This window comes from Megachile rotundata, chromosome 4 (genome assembly GCF_050947335.1).
Source record: "Megachile rotundata isolate GNS110a chromosome 4, iyMegRotu1, whole genome shotgun sequence".
NCBI classification, from domain to species: Eukaryota; Metazoa; Arthropoda; class Insecta; order Hymenoptera; family Megachilidae; genus Megachile; species Megachile rotundata.
The window spans coordinates 18,954,259-18,968,081 of NC_134986.1; the positions used below are offsets into that span (position 1 = coordinate 18,954,259).

Below are 13,823 nucleotides of genomic sequence, written 5' to 3' on the forward strand. Positions count from 1 at the left end.
CGGAGAAAGGTGGGCCAGAAAGAGAAAGATACGCGCGGAAACATCGCGTAGCATCGAAGACGAGCGAGATCCCCCTGGCGTGGAGGCAAACGGTACCGCTAGATCTTGTTGGCCAATCGCGTGGCCCGTTTACGCGAAGACGGCCAATAAGATGGCAGGTTTAAACGGCAAGTAAACGCGACCACCACCCAACCAGCTCGGTTTATAAAGTGAGCTGGATGCGCCGCCTCGAAGACAGAGCCGTGCCGACAGCCTAGCCATCAGGAACGTTAGTTTGTTTTTTCGCTTTAGATCGACGCAAGTGTTTCGTCGCGTGTGATCGACCGGTGTACGGATCTCTTCCTCCGTTCTTCGTCCATTTCCTCCGTTTCGTTCGCGGTTGACGCTTCGCCCGATTCGCGGTTCGGCAAGTTTCATACGGAAGTTCGAACGGGGTACCAGTGATAAGCGAGTGATTAGGCGGTGATCCAATCAACCCGGAAGCTGAGTACCTGAGTATAGCAAGTGGATACACGGACAAGGTACGTGCCGGGTTCAGTGTCGTACCATTCTCTATGTAATTGGTGCACGATGCTTCGGAACGATCGAAAGTTAGACCATGGCAACCGGAGAACACCGTCCTCGCGGACATATGGACTTTTCCAGATTTTCTGTGAGTTATGCGGTCATCTTCGACGCGTCTCTTCGATCTGGCTGGTAGTTCTCCTTCGGATGCTTAGGCGCAAGGTCGTTCGTTTATTTCGCTAGACGTTCGATACATAGAAATAGGCGAACGTTTAGCCGCGGGGTCGAGCATCGATTCGAGTCGGATAAACGCTGAGACAAGAGCAAACGCGTATAAATGTTATTTTGGCGAACTAGAATTTTTCAACTGTACAGGTAAACGTGAGAACCGAAGACGAAGCGAGATAAATCGAGGTAGAAGAATAAAGGTTCGAAGCGATCGATGCGATGCCTCGTGGCCGGCATTCCCACGGTGAGAGTCTAAGTCTAGTCGGTTGAAAGTCAGGGCCGTGGCGGTGTTAAGCAACGAGGACGAGACCCGTAAAACCGAAACGCGTTTCTCCGTTCAATTGCCGCTTCTAAAGCTGCTGACGAAATTGCGAGCAGTAAACAACGAAGAGACTCGGAAATAACGCTTTATTGTTCGAACGAAGAGTGGAAGGAACGTATTGTTAAGAATCGATCGTGCGTTTCGATCATTCGAAAAAGATATTCGTGTAACGAATCGTTCGTATTCGAGATAGACGGTCGACTTGGTGTTCCCTCGTGACGCACGCCGAATATTTATGCTGCTGGTACCACGTTTCGATTGTCGGTCCGTCGACCCTTCGAATAGAGCGCAACCTGCGTAACGAAATAATTATCGTTGTTGCGCAAGGTTCATTCGATTTATAACTTTTCGAAAATGTCGGAATTAACATTCCGTAGGGCGGTGGAAGAAACATTGCCGCATAGGTATTCGTTGTAAACTAGAGATCGAAGGACTTTTAAAGGAACTTGGTAATTTGTTTTTGCGATAGGAGAATTCGAGTTATAGAAGGTTAAAAACGGAAGCTGGATCTGCGGTGAACAGGTGGTCGGACTGCTCTGGCAGAGCGCGTCTTATGCCGGTGAGTTCAATGTCAGAGAAGCGTAACGCCTTCCGATACTCGACGCCGGCCGTACGAGCGTCGTTACTTCGCCACTATGAATCATTGACTTCAGGAAGTGCTTACATTCTTAATACCACTGTCGATTATTCCCTGTAATAACGAACGCCACTTCACGCATCGTCGCGCACGAGTTTTCCATTATTTGCCTTTGATTTCGACTGATCGCGGCGAAAACCTACGACGTGCTTGATCAGAGCCTACGGAGAGTTCAACAGAAATTTAGGGAAGAGAAGAAAACTCTGAAGAGAACGTAGAGGGAGCCTGCTGAGAACCCAGAGGGATGTCTCTATAGCGTATCGTATCGTATCGTAGCTATCGAGTGTTTTCAGAGTAATTTTTTGTTAGGTCCAAGTTTTTGTAGTAGTCGTTTCAATTTGATGGAGTCGATTATCTACCACGGCCCTCGAGAGATTCGCGTTTTACTTGGATCGCTTCGCGTAGGAAATCTTGCTTCGTATCCTGTTGTTTCTCACCGAAAGCAATATCGAAGATGAGTTAGATCGAGTCGCGGTTGATACGAAGAAGAAGAGATTGAAGTTGCTAGAAGGTACTGGCCACGCAAACTCACCGCGCCGTGACCAGCTCCTTCTTCGTCTACCATCATCATCCTCATCATCATCAACGCGATCGTCGCCGTCATCTTTCCTACGCTTCCCTTCGAACAGGCCCGCTTTTTTACCTTTATCGTGTTACCGACATCGACCAAAGAGCACGCTCGAACGACTCTTCGCAACTTTCATTGAAAGCGTCGATCGTCGATCGCGCAACGTAACGCGAGAAGGTTTATCGAGGCGTTAATTAAATTTCAACGCTGCGCCATCGAGTGTACAAGGTTGGTATCCAAGAATGATACGCAGATTGGACCGCGATAAACTCGATTACTGTGTATTCCCGATGAATTGTCGAAGCTGCTATCGATTAACGCCTCGATAACTATCGTTCGAGTACAACGATAATTGAATTAATCAAACTTTGTACACCGTTATGGCGTTATCTCGACCTCGAACTTCTTAACAAGGATGTCGAGAAGACGCGTTAAAACACGAATAGATTTATTAGAAACGTCGTTGCTGGTTTTGTGTCACCGATTATCCGATTATACAAGGATTCGAAATACCAGTGTCATCCGACAGCGGTGAACTCGTTAACAAATAGTAGAAAAAGAAATTGTTGTACAAGCCGGAGGAACGTACGGTCGAACGATCATCGAGCAAAAAACAGTTCTTTTCTTCGGTGGACACGGTTATTCGCGTCGATCGTTCTCCAGGCCGAAGAGGAAAGTCGTGCGACACAAAAGGTCCTCGAAGCCAACAAACCGAACGTTTTTCGTTTCGTCGCTGATTTGCCGTTCGCGTTTGCCGCCTTTTCTCTCCTCTTCTGCTCGTTTCCTCTCTTTCCCTTCGACAGAGTGTTAGCCGCGACCTGCCCCACTATCTCGCGTTCAACCGATGGAGGATCTTCCAGGCGCCGCCTGGACGTTGACCCCGAGGCTGCTTACGGCCCTGACCAACACTCCTTCCATCTCGCCAACTGCCTCTACCTACTGAGATGGACTAGTCATTGCTTCCAACGATCGCCACCATTTCGAATCTCCATTAATCCGAAACTTATGAAACTTTCGGATACCTCGGAGCTAGATAGAATCGTTTGCGAGTCGTCGATTGAATCGAGTAAAACGTATATCGGACCGAGTAACGCAAATAATATTATGATAACAGTATTTTGTAACCGATTACTACCTTACGAGAGACGATGCGATCGATGGGAACGAGCAAAGATCGATATCGTGGTAAAGAGCGTAATCTCTTTGATGCACTATATTTTCTGCCAACTAGTTGATCTACTAACTTTCGCGAAAGATATTACTGCTGGAATAATTATATTGTTCTCGAGAAGTTCTTTCAGGCGTTCATTAGATTAGATTAAAAATTTACATACGGTTATGCGCTTCAATTTTATTTTCTCATAATATTTTTAAACCTTTAGGGTTTGTAAGATGATTATCATGTACGTTTCATTTTTATCGTCGAATTTTTTATCCGTTCTCGCACGAAACGGGTATTAAAATGTTGGTACGCGTCTGTCGTTAACAAGGTGGATCATTGCCCGACCCAAGTGCCCTATGGAATTTTATCCGTCGAGAATCTTTCCCCTTAATTAACATTTCTTCGCCTTCGTCAACTGTTCCCTTTCTAGCGTTAATCCTCTATCAGGCTCGAGATATTTTTTCAAGGAAATTCCTGCCTTTGCGTTAACTGTGCTCTGTTTGTAAATCCCAGGGAGATTCTAACGAATTAAACGCGCTCATGAAATTGTAAAAAAAGTAGGAAACAGACTTAAGTCTCGATTACTGTGCGCATAAATCTACGTTCGCTATCGCGTGGTATCGGAACACATGAAACCCGACGAGATGCGCTTAAATTCCGATCATAACAATAAGACGAGAGACTACCGGCGCTTCGATTTAACGAGCGTTTATGTCTTAAATCTTCTTACAACTGGAATCGGTTTAAAAGTTTTATAGGAAAGAGATCTCTTGAAAATTTACGAACGAATTAAGCTGCATGGAAGTTTACGAGTTTAACAATTTGTAGAAGTATGAGAAAGTTTGAAATATGTCACTACCCGAGCGAAGCTGCACCGAAAGCGCTATGGAAGCCTACCGTTACCAAGCATCTGGTTGAAAATGGTCAGAGGGTCGTTAGATCTTTGTTGAACTCTGAACAAGCATCACCGAGCAAACTTCCTTCGTCAGCACCATTTAGAAACAGTCATTTCGCGTGTTGTTCACGGTGCATTCAACGCGACGAGACGCGACGCGACGAGCGAAAATGTACGCGAACGGCATAACGGATGTCGCATTCATAAGTGACACGCGTGGAATCTCGTAACGAACGGTCGGTTCGCGAGCATCGAACAAATTCTCATTTGCGAACAATGCAGGTAGAAGATCGCAAGAAAATTACATCGATTTATGCGCGCCGACCAAATCTGATCGTCGGTGCGATTCGTTATTTTTTTTTTCTTTTCGGAATCGTTGAAACAACGATCGTTCGAAGCAGCGCGCTCACGGAAGACGCTCACCCTCGCCAAAGGCATTTAAGGTGTCTCATTATGGCTAACAATATCCTCGAACGCGTTTCTTCGCCTATTATCTCTTCCGCCCTTAATCAGTAACGCTCAATTTCTAACTCGGTAATTTACTCGGCGCGTGTTCTCCGCGCGTTTCAAAAGGAAGAGGAAAGTGAAATGGAAACGGTGAGAAGTACCGATTGTGCTTAGGGAACGCGATTATTTTTCGAAAACGATTATTCCATTGAAAACTTCGACGCTCGTCGAGAAGCGGATAGAAATTTGATGGTTCTTGGAGAACGACAGCTGCGACGGAAAGAACAATTGTGAAAAGATAAGGTGACCGTTTCGAAGGAGAAGGCGCGTAAAGGCGAACGAACTCGAGAAAAGAACAGTGACACGGCACAGAAGGAGGCAGAAAAGGACGGCAACTCATTATCGAACACTTAGCACGTTTTAAATCTACTTCCTGGCTATGTTACGCGGATAACCCTTCGAGTAACGAATTTCTTTCATCTCGCTCTTGTCGACGAATCGCTAAGTAAACGATTCGGTATCGGTTTTAACAGCGATTTGGCTCGAACTCGTGGTTGGTTTAAAGAGCAGAGAAGGTTACCGAACTCGACGGAAAGGTCAAAGCTATTTACTCGAAGATCCATAACATGCTCGTGAATCGTTGATCTTGATCTCGAGAAGCTTGGTAGGTAACGTTAAGGATTCCGTGTAATAATCACGAATCGGCCTCGAGCTCGAATGCAAAGGACGCGAATTTGACCTCGATCTTGGTCCTGGTAGATGAAATAGCTAGATCGGTACGGCTTGCAAATTGATCGATTAACGGTACAACGATCGACAAACGTCCACCTTGATCGTAGCCGCGTTCCAGATACACCGACAGGATGACAAACACCGTCGAAGCTCGTGAAAGCTCACAAAATCCAATGACTGCGCACAGTGTCGCCGGAGTAAGTTTTCCGTTTAAATTCGCGATAAAATTGAAACAGGGTCGAGTTCCGAAGCGTCTTTGTTTCGAAATTGGAATACTCCGACGATTCCTCGCCGGTTATGGCTTTTTCGACGGTCGTTGTGCCGGTTCCTGCCACCCTCGCCAGTCATTTTTTCGTGTTCCAACTACGCGAGCAAAACGGTTCTACCGGTTCTTCCCTCGACTTTATTGCTCGGCCGCTCTACTGCACCAAAAACACACTTTCCACGCGTTTGTCCGGTCCCCCGAACTTTTCTAAATCATTTCGGTTTTCACCGTTACCCTCTTCCGGTGTCTGTCAACTCGCCGACGTTAAATTCGGTGCGAATCGATTCGACTCGTCTTCGGGGAAGGTCGAGACCGTTCGCCGCAGTCCGTTAGAAGGTTGGCGGTCGAAACCGTGCCGTTCGTTCGTGGAAAAAACACCGGAAAGAAAGAACCAGGTTCCTGTTCAGCGATCGCGCTTGTTCGCGAAGCTGATTCTATAAGAAACGCGACGCATTCCCTAAACCGTATTCGATAGGTTCATAATTGACACGAAACTTGGTTAAAGTTTCGATGATCTAACGCAGCTCCGGGGTATACACAAGTGTTTCGTTTTGTCGGTCCGAAGACACGAGCGATTATTCCGTCTCGTCGATTCAGATATCGCTTCCTGCTGAAAATTCTCGACAGTGTTCTCGTTTCGTTTGAAAAACGAACTAAAAATGTTTCTGGAGCATGCATAAAAGAACGCTAGACACGTATAGGCAGGTTTTACCGTAATATAGCAAACATATAGGTGCTTGAGCGTGTTCCATTTTCACACCCACGTGGATCGCAAGTGGTCGTTATCGCTAGCCGCGATGTGCTAATCTTATAAAAACGCGGTTACCGTTTGTCGGCACGGATGCACGCGCCGAAGAATATCGGCTCGAATCGCGCCTTCCAGTTCGTTCCTTTCCGTTAGTCCTCTCTCTTGGGTCCACCGTTTATGGACCGTTGATACCTGATTCACGGATAAACCGAATACGGAACAATCTGGTTGTTCGATTCGCGCGACTTTTCCGGGATCGTGGATCGCGATGCAACGTCGATGACGAATTGTCTTTAGGTTCAAAATCAATTTAGTTCCTGAACTTCCTATTATTTTTGTTTATCCGAGCAGGTAAAGTTCCAAGTAATTATTAAAAAAAATTCTCCTTTCGATCGCGCCCGTTGCATAAAATGGATTATAAACCCTACCGATACAGGTGTCTACCGTAAAAATGACAAATACTCGTACACGCGAGTATTCTTTCGTTCGCCACTGTCTATCGTAGCTACGAAGGGAGCAAATAAAAGCGTAGTCCATCCGAAGCCCCTTAGGGAAAACCATATATGGCGGGAATGCAGTCGAAGTATTATGTACCGTTTAAAGTTGAAGAAAAACGTGTGATTATGGTCGAATCGAGGTGCGCGGAGCAAGCATAACGATAGATATAAATTTCGCTGCCAGTTTCTGGTCTTTCACGGTATGTTAAGTAGCCACGACGACCCCGTAATAGTCTCCATAAACGGATGCAAAACGCAGAAGAGAGAAGAGCAAACAGGGACACGCGACTGCAACCGTCCAGAGAATATTGGTTGAACAGTTTGTGGACCGCGCAACGGTAACCGTTCTTCTCCGGCTTACGTTCGAACACCGTTACACTTATGAGCATAAAACGCTACGACCTTAGTTATCGGCGTACTCGCGAGGCCACGGCCAAGGAACGACGCCCACCGGTGCTCGCCTTTATTTCCTCGACTCCGCTCCATTCCACTTGGCTCGACTCGGCTCCGATTCCCGTTAACCGCCGCATTTCCGAGCGGATCTTACCTCACTCCCCTCTGCCCCCCACCCTCTTTTTCTCGATTTTTCAAAATCATTAGTCTCGCTTGGTAACGTGCTTTCATTATCTGGTCTGGAGATTCGAAGGTTAAAGGCCAGACGAACGATTGACGCGTGAAACGGGTGTACAAAACCGAGCGTTTCTCGCGTCCTTTAACGTTCTCGACCGATCGAAAGAAAATTCATACCTCTGAAATCGGATCCTGGTTTCGTCTAATTGGTCTGTCGATATTTATTGTTCTAGGTCGGCAATTTTTCTCTTATGCTTAGCTCGATAATGCGAATACCTGTGCGAAAATTATACCGTGTTACGCGTTCGGCAAACAAAAGCATTTAAAACCATTCCATTCGCTGGCTTATATTGTCAGTGTAACAATGGTTCGCGACTACGCGCAACGGTGCTTTCGTCTCTGTACGCGCGAAGCGATTATACAGAGCGACTCAAAAATGATTGCACGCACGACGACGGTGTCTTGTACAGCGAAAATCTTGTGGAAAAATTAATTGGTTCAGCGAGATGCACGTAACTTTCGAACGCGAAATTTCATAAGCTGTGGAACGGAAAAATGATAATAGGATATAGTTTCTGATTTCACGGTGCGCGCGTCAAGTCGTAAATTATCGAATGGAAACGAAATCGTCGTAAAACAATATACATAGTTTCCTAGCGCTTTAGATGTACGGAGCGGTATCAGGTGTTCGTGTCGGTTCTACGAAGAAGCCTAATTAGTAAGATTGCCTGGTAACTGTATCAATTAGAGACAAGCTCGATTGTTCCGTCAGACAGGAATATTGCGCGATTTATAATCGTTGCAGACCGTTAAGTTTCTTTTCTCGCGACAAGATAAATCAGAATTATGCAAGAAACGAAAAAAACGAGATGGATAATGAGAAACATCGATCGTAATTACGCGTAATGCGATATGAGTTCAACTGCGCGTTGCAATAATTGTGGCACAAGGTGAACAATCTTTGCCGGGTTTAATGTGATTTTAACAGCGAACGAACGCACCGTTATCGGTCCATAAGTTCCCTGAGAATCGACTGCTATGAAATTATGGTTTCTTCGCCGGATTACACGTTGCACTCGGTATGCTTGTTTATGTCCATCGTATTTACGGAGATTCGTCGAGTTAACTCGCGTTTACGAACGGGTTTCCTTTTTAAAAGCCTCGTGGTAATCGTACACTCGTCGAATCGTTTTGAAGGAAAATCATTCCTCGCTCCTGGCTCTTATAAAATAAAGTGCCATTTCGAACTGGATATTGAAACGGGTCTTGGAATTGAGTCCTAATCCTTCGATAGGTAGATTAAAGATGATACGACTCTCGTAATTTGCTTTAATCTTCTGTAAATCGAGTTGGTCGATAATATTGCCTGAAAATTGAACTCGCATATTTTCCAACGCAACTTCGCGTATAACTCTCAGACATCTATCGTAATATTTTGAAAATTAAATGTAATAGTTTCTAAAAATCGAACGAAACTTCCAACATTGTGTGGTCTAACGATCGCGTCGTTAAAAAAAAATGGACCAATTTATATCTGACAAACGTTTCTATTCTTCTTTCAGGTAATTGGACCACTTATTTCTAACTAAGGTACCTATACTATTTTCCTAGATAACTCTGGTGAGTATCGTCGACTCTGGAAATGTTTTTTTTTATAAAAACTCCTATAAAGTAATTCCAATCCCACGGAGTGCATTAATTTCCTTGTCTTGAAGCAGCTCTACCCATCGTCGTCCAGAGGCTGTTTATCATCCCTCTGGAATTTATTTCTTTTCGACGGTCTTATTTTCATTAGGAGCAGAGAAAAAAGTTGCGGTCCGCCGACCTCGCAACGTATAATTTAGGACGATCGAATCTGCGGTACACGACCACTAACGTGTCCTATCTTTCACGAGAGCAGCTCGGGAAGCGGTTCGAGGCATCGTCCTGGTATAATTTTGTGTTTGACTATCGAAACACCGAACTTTCGTTCCCGGTCGTAACATTAATATTCAACGAACGACTAACCCTTCCAGCTTGGAAACTTTTTGTGTCGAACGACTTCGATGAATCAAAAGTAGACTGACACACTTCTTTACCGAATTGTGCGCTCGGCGTTAAAAACGGTGTCGATGCTAATGCTCTGAGAGCCGTTTTCGTTTCGTCAATTCCGTTGTCTGTTTACTCGCGTAAAATAAAGCGACTAAAACAGAAAGCACTCGCGCGTGTCGCAAAGTGGGTATAATGAGTGCGATAATGCTCAAACGTCGCATCGACGAATGTAACGAGAGTGGAATAATTGATTAATAAATCGTTTCGAATAAGAGAATAAATCCAACAATGAGCGAATCGATGGCCGCGCATCGGAGTTTAACGGTAAATCGCGTAACGAATCGAACGAACGATGAGAAATGGTCAATGAAACGAGGCTCGACTAGTTTGGTAACTCGAATGGATGGATCCGATTAAAACCGTTGCTCGGTCAACTTTTGCTCGGCCTCGTTTCAGCTGACCCTCCATCAGGTTCAAGGCGAATATCCGAATGAAAGTCTACCTCTGTTCTAAAAACTACTCATTGGACGAATGCAATTAAAAGATCTTTCGATTTTCCTTTCTTTTTTCCTTCGACGAGGAATCGAAACAATAAATTCTCCTTCAGAAATCTCGATCGATTCTATAAAAATTTCTCGATCGATTCTATAGAATAAAGTATCGTGAAAATAAGATATAGGAGGATATCTGTTGATCCCGAACGCGAATGTAAACTTCTCGCGAACAAGTCACCTACAAACAGGAATAACAGTACTCGCCTTGCTCCCACTTTCCACAAAGTCAAGAAGGTCGTTGGTTCACGAAGATTGTGATCACGTTTCCGATTATCAAGATTGGCCGTGGTTCGAAAATGACGGGAACGTTATTAGGATAATTCCCTGCGACTACTCGAGAGATTTTTCTTGGCAAGAGATACTTGATCGACGAGAAGGAGAACTCTTGACACAGAGATTGCCTGTCTAGCCTTCGCGTTCGACCTCGACCACACGGACGAAGCAATCCATTAACTCCGCGATCATTTTCAACCAACATTTCATTAAAACCCAGTTGTCCGACTTGCGCGGATTATACGAGTAGCTGACACTCAACGTGGATGTTGAAACGAGCCGTCGCTCTAATGGAAACGCTTCAATTTGGGAATAATTATCTTGCTCGTTAACGATATTTCCAATCATCTTTTTTTCAATAATCTTGTCTTACAACCGCGTTTCGTTCCACAATAACGGCGTGATAGATGTGCTTCTTCGAGAACGGAACAGTACGTCTAAAACCGCAAAAACTCGATAATAAGACAAATAATTGAAAGGAAAAATCACTTGTATCTCGAAGACAAAGCTTCGGATATAAAAAGAATTTACGGTTTAAACGATATTAAATGCAGTGTTACCGAGACAGCCTGTAGAATCCGAAAGAAAGAATCGAGTAAGAGGTTAACGGTATGCGGCGGTTCGAAACGCGGAAAGAGACGCTGGTTTATGTGCCAGAAGATGCGACTGGGTGTTCACGAAACGATTAATCAGCGAGTTCAAGTCGCCATTGCGCAATACCCAGATTTTTCGAACGCTCGGGTTTGACCTCTTTTTCGAGCCGACTACCGTTATGAGAAAACAACCGTGAAAAGATGATCATTCCTCGCCTTCACGACTCCTTTCTACCTTTCTCGAAAGGTAGCGAAACGGTAACATACAAAACCTGCGGTAATTGGGTTTAGAAGACAACGAGGTAATTGAATAGCGAGCAAGAGGAAAATGGCGTTTTGTCGAAAGTAACGCGGGAATCGTTAATCCGTTGAAGATTCTGTCGTCGCGCCGTTCTAACGGGTTGAAATGTTCGTAAGCGGTTCGCGTGCTAGAAAAACAGCGAAATCGCGCGTCGAGTGTAAAAATCGTGACCACGCGAATCCGTCGGTGTCCCTTTGATCCGCGAGAACGAGCATCGGCGAAGCCAGTTTGCCTGTTTTTATGGAATTCTAAATAGAATTGGTCGGTGGTTCGTTGGACTCGGTTAACGAAGCAATTAGACGATTCCGGTCGGTACGCGAACGTCGGTTGGACGATGGTCTCGCATTATTCATCTCGCTTGTCGTTACCACAAATGAAACAGCTACGAGTCAATAGAAACCTAATCCCTGATGTTCAGTGAAGTTTCTTCGATGATATTCAATAGTCGATTGTCATGGGAGTAACGTATACAAGATGAGCGTCATCAGAAGTTATTTAGACTATAGACTCGAATATGGAAGCATGGAAATCTCAAATTTCCATACTGTCGAATTAACTAGTCACGAGCACGTTTCGCGAGTGCAGTTGCCCGATACTCGGTCGGTATTAGACCCCTTGATGAAGAGAGGCTACCACCACCGACGAATAGCTGTAGAAATCAAATAATTTCCTCCGACAAATAAAGCGGCCGTTTCGGTAGCCGTAACAGTATCGAAGTTTCGAAGAAAGGGACGATTCGACGCGGCAGTCGATACAAAGAGAGATGTTCAATTAGCCGAGGTGGTGTTGAATTCCACGGGGCGTTTGCCCTCTAATTTCGCATTCCACGAACAAGAAGCTAAAGGATTGTCGAGGGAGAAAATGGCTCGAGGTTATCGTGCGCTTATTCGAGACTGATGAAGGTACGCCTGGAGATTGATTACAAGGCGTGCAGCCGTGCAGCGAATGCATCTGGCGTACGAAAGAGTAGCGGTAATGAGAGTGATTCTAGTCTTGGAAGTCGATTCGCGTTCTTTTATTTACGATGCTAGGACAATGAGTAACCAATAAAATATCTTCTACTTTATCTCCCACGTTAGATTCAATTTGCTAATCCATACAAATATCAGGTTATTTCTGAGCGGTAAAAAACTAAATTGAGATAAGTAAGTTGAACTGGTCTTCGATTCGAAACGAGTTCGTCTACGAGTTTGACTTCCTCGCAAAGCTTGAAAAATCTAAAAATACAAAATAAAATGGCAGATCTCGTAGCTACCGAAAAGAAACCTGACCACGAAGTAGCCGAAGAAAATACGAAACGAGTCGATCATGCTACAAAACGAAGAAACGATATAATGCCATTGAAAGTTCGTTTAAAAAATTGTTCTCCTCTCGCAAGCCGGTTGTGCCGGTCCTGCCAGATGATCCTTCGACTCCTTTGTAATTCCGTAGTAGATATCGGGCATTACGAATCATTTTCTCGATTCAATTCCCTTCCCTCGTGGTGGTAATGAATATGTAGGCGAATTGAAACTGGCCCTTTCCCTACGAACGATCCAGTGTTCCTTCTTAGGAACTTTCGATCGACCAGTTCTAAGTTTTAATTGAAAACTTTAGACATCGTTAGCTCGCAAGCTGCGGCGAACACCGTGAACAATGGTGTATAACGAAGAACCGTATAAATTACCAGATAGTCGTAAATTGTAGCAGAAAATGGTACACTGTTTATGAAATTTTCGAGACGGTTCGATTTCTTCCGAAATGAAGCGAATAATCGCGATCAACGTACAGCGAGTTCAAGGAACGTTATTTTCAAGATCATCCTGCAAAACCGCATACACTTGCATAAGGAACTTTCGTTCCAGGGGTCTGTTTCACGGTCGCTGAAAAAGCGGGTCAGTGTCGGGTGGAAGGTGGAAGGATGCACTTTCACCGCGCTTACGAGTACTCCGAGTAATCGCGATTCCGTTTATGTAACTAGAAAACCACAGAATCGTTTTCTACATATAATTTATCCCGCTGTTATTATGCTAAAGCTATAGGTGCATAGACGAGTTGTAGGAAGACAGTATCTCTGCATATACCAGGGGTGGCCAAGTTCCTTGATAGTCCAAGCCATTTTTCAAAGTTTGAAATGTTTCGCGAGCCGCAATTTTCGATGGCGCAGTTTTCAATGAGACATATTATTCTTAATTTGGACGGAAATGAAATTTGTTACAACGTTGCACTTAGTCTTTCATATTTGTCGTCAGTACAGACATTTTGAAACACATATGGAACGATAATAATTTTTTAAAATATAATAGCACAAAAATGAAAAGGGAACTTGGGTACATTTATCGAGAGCCACAAATAATCCTTCAAAGAGCCGCAGGTTAGCCACCCCTGGCATATATCGTTATCTGTAATCGCATTATCTGTAATTGCAGGGATCGGAGAAGAAGCGGAAACACCGATTGGTAAATCCGCAATTATTCGCGTTAATAAACTGTCCATCGAAGATGAACGACCTGGATT

The 13,823-nt window shown here is 44.5% G+C and overlaps 1 protein-coding gene across 1 annotated transcript in view; it reads left to right on the forward strand.

Annotated features, from left to right (window-relative positions):
- The first annotated feature begins 220 nt into the window (after positions 1-220).
- Positions 221-13,823, forward strand: part of tyn (trynity) — a 34,955-nt gene continuing 21,352 nt past the window's right edge. Inside the window, exon 1 of the mRNA XM_012291615.2 lies at positions 221-521. The gene's annotated coding sequence lies outside the window, so the exon portion shown is untranslated. The remainder of the gene's footprint in view (positions 522-13,823) is intronic.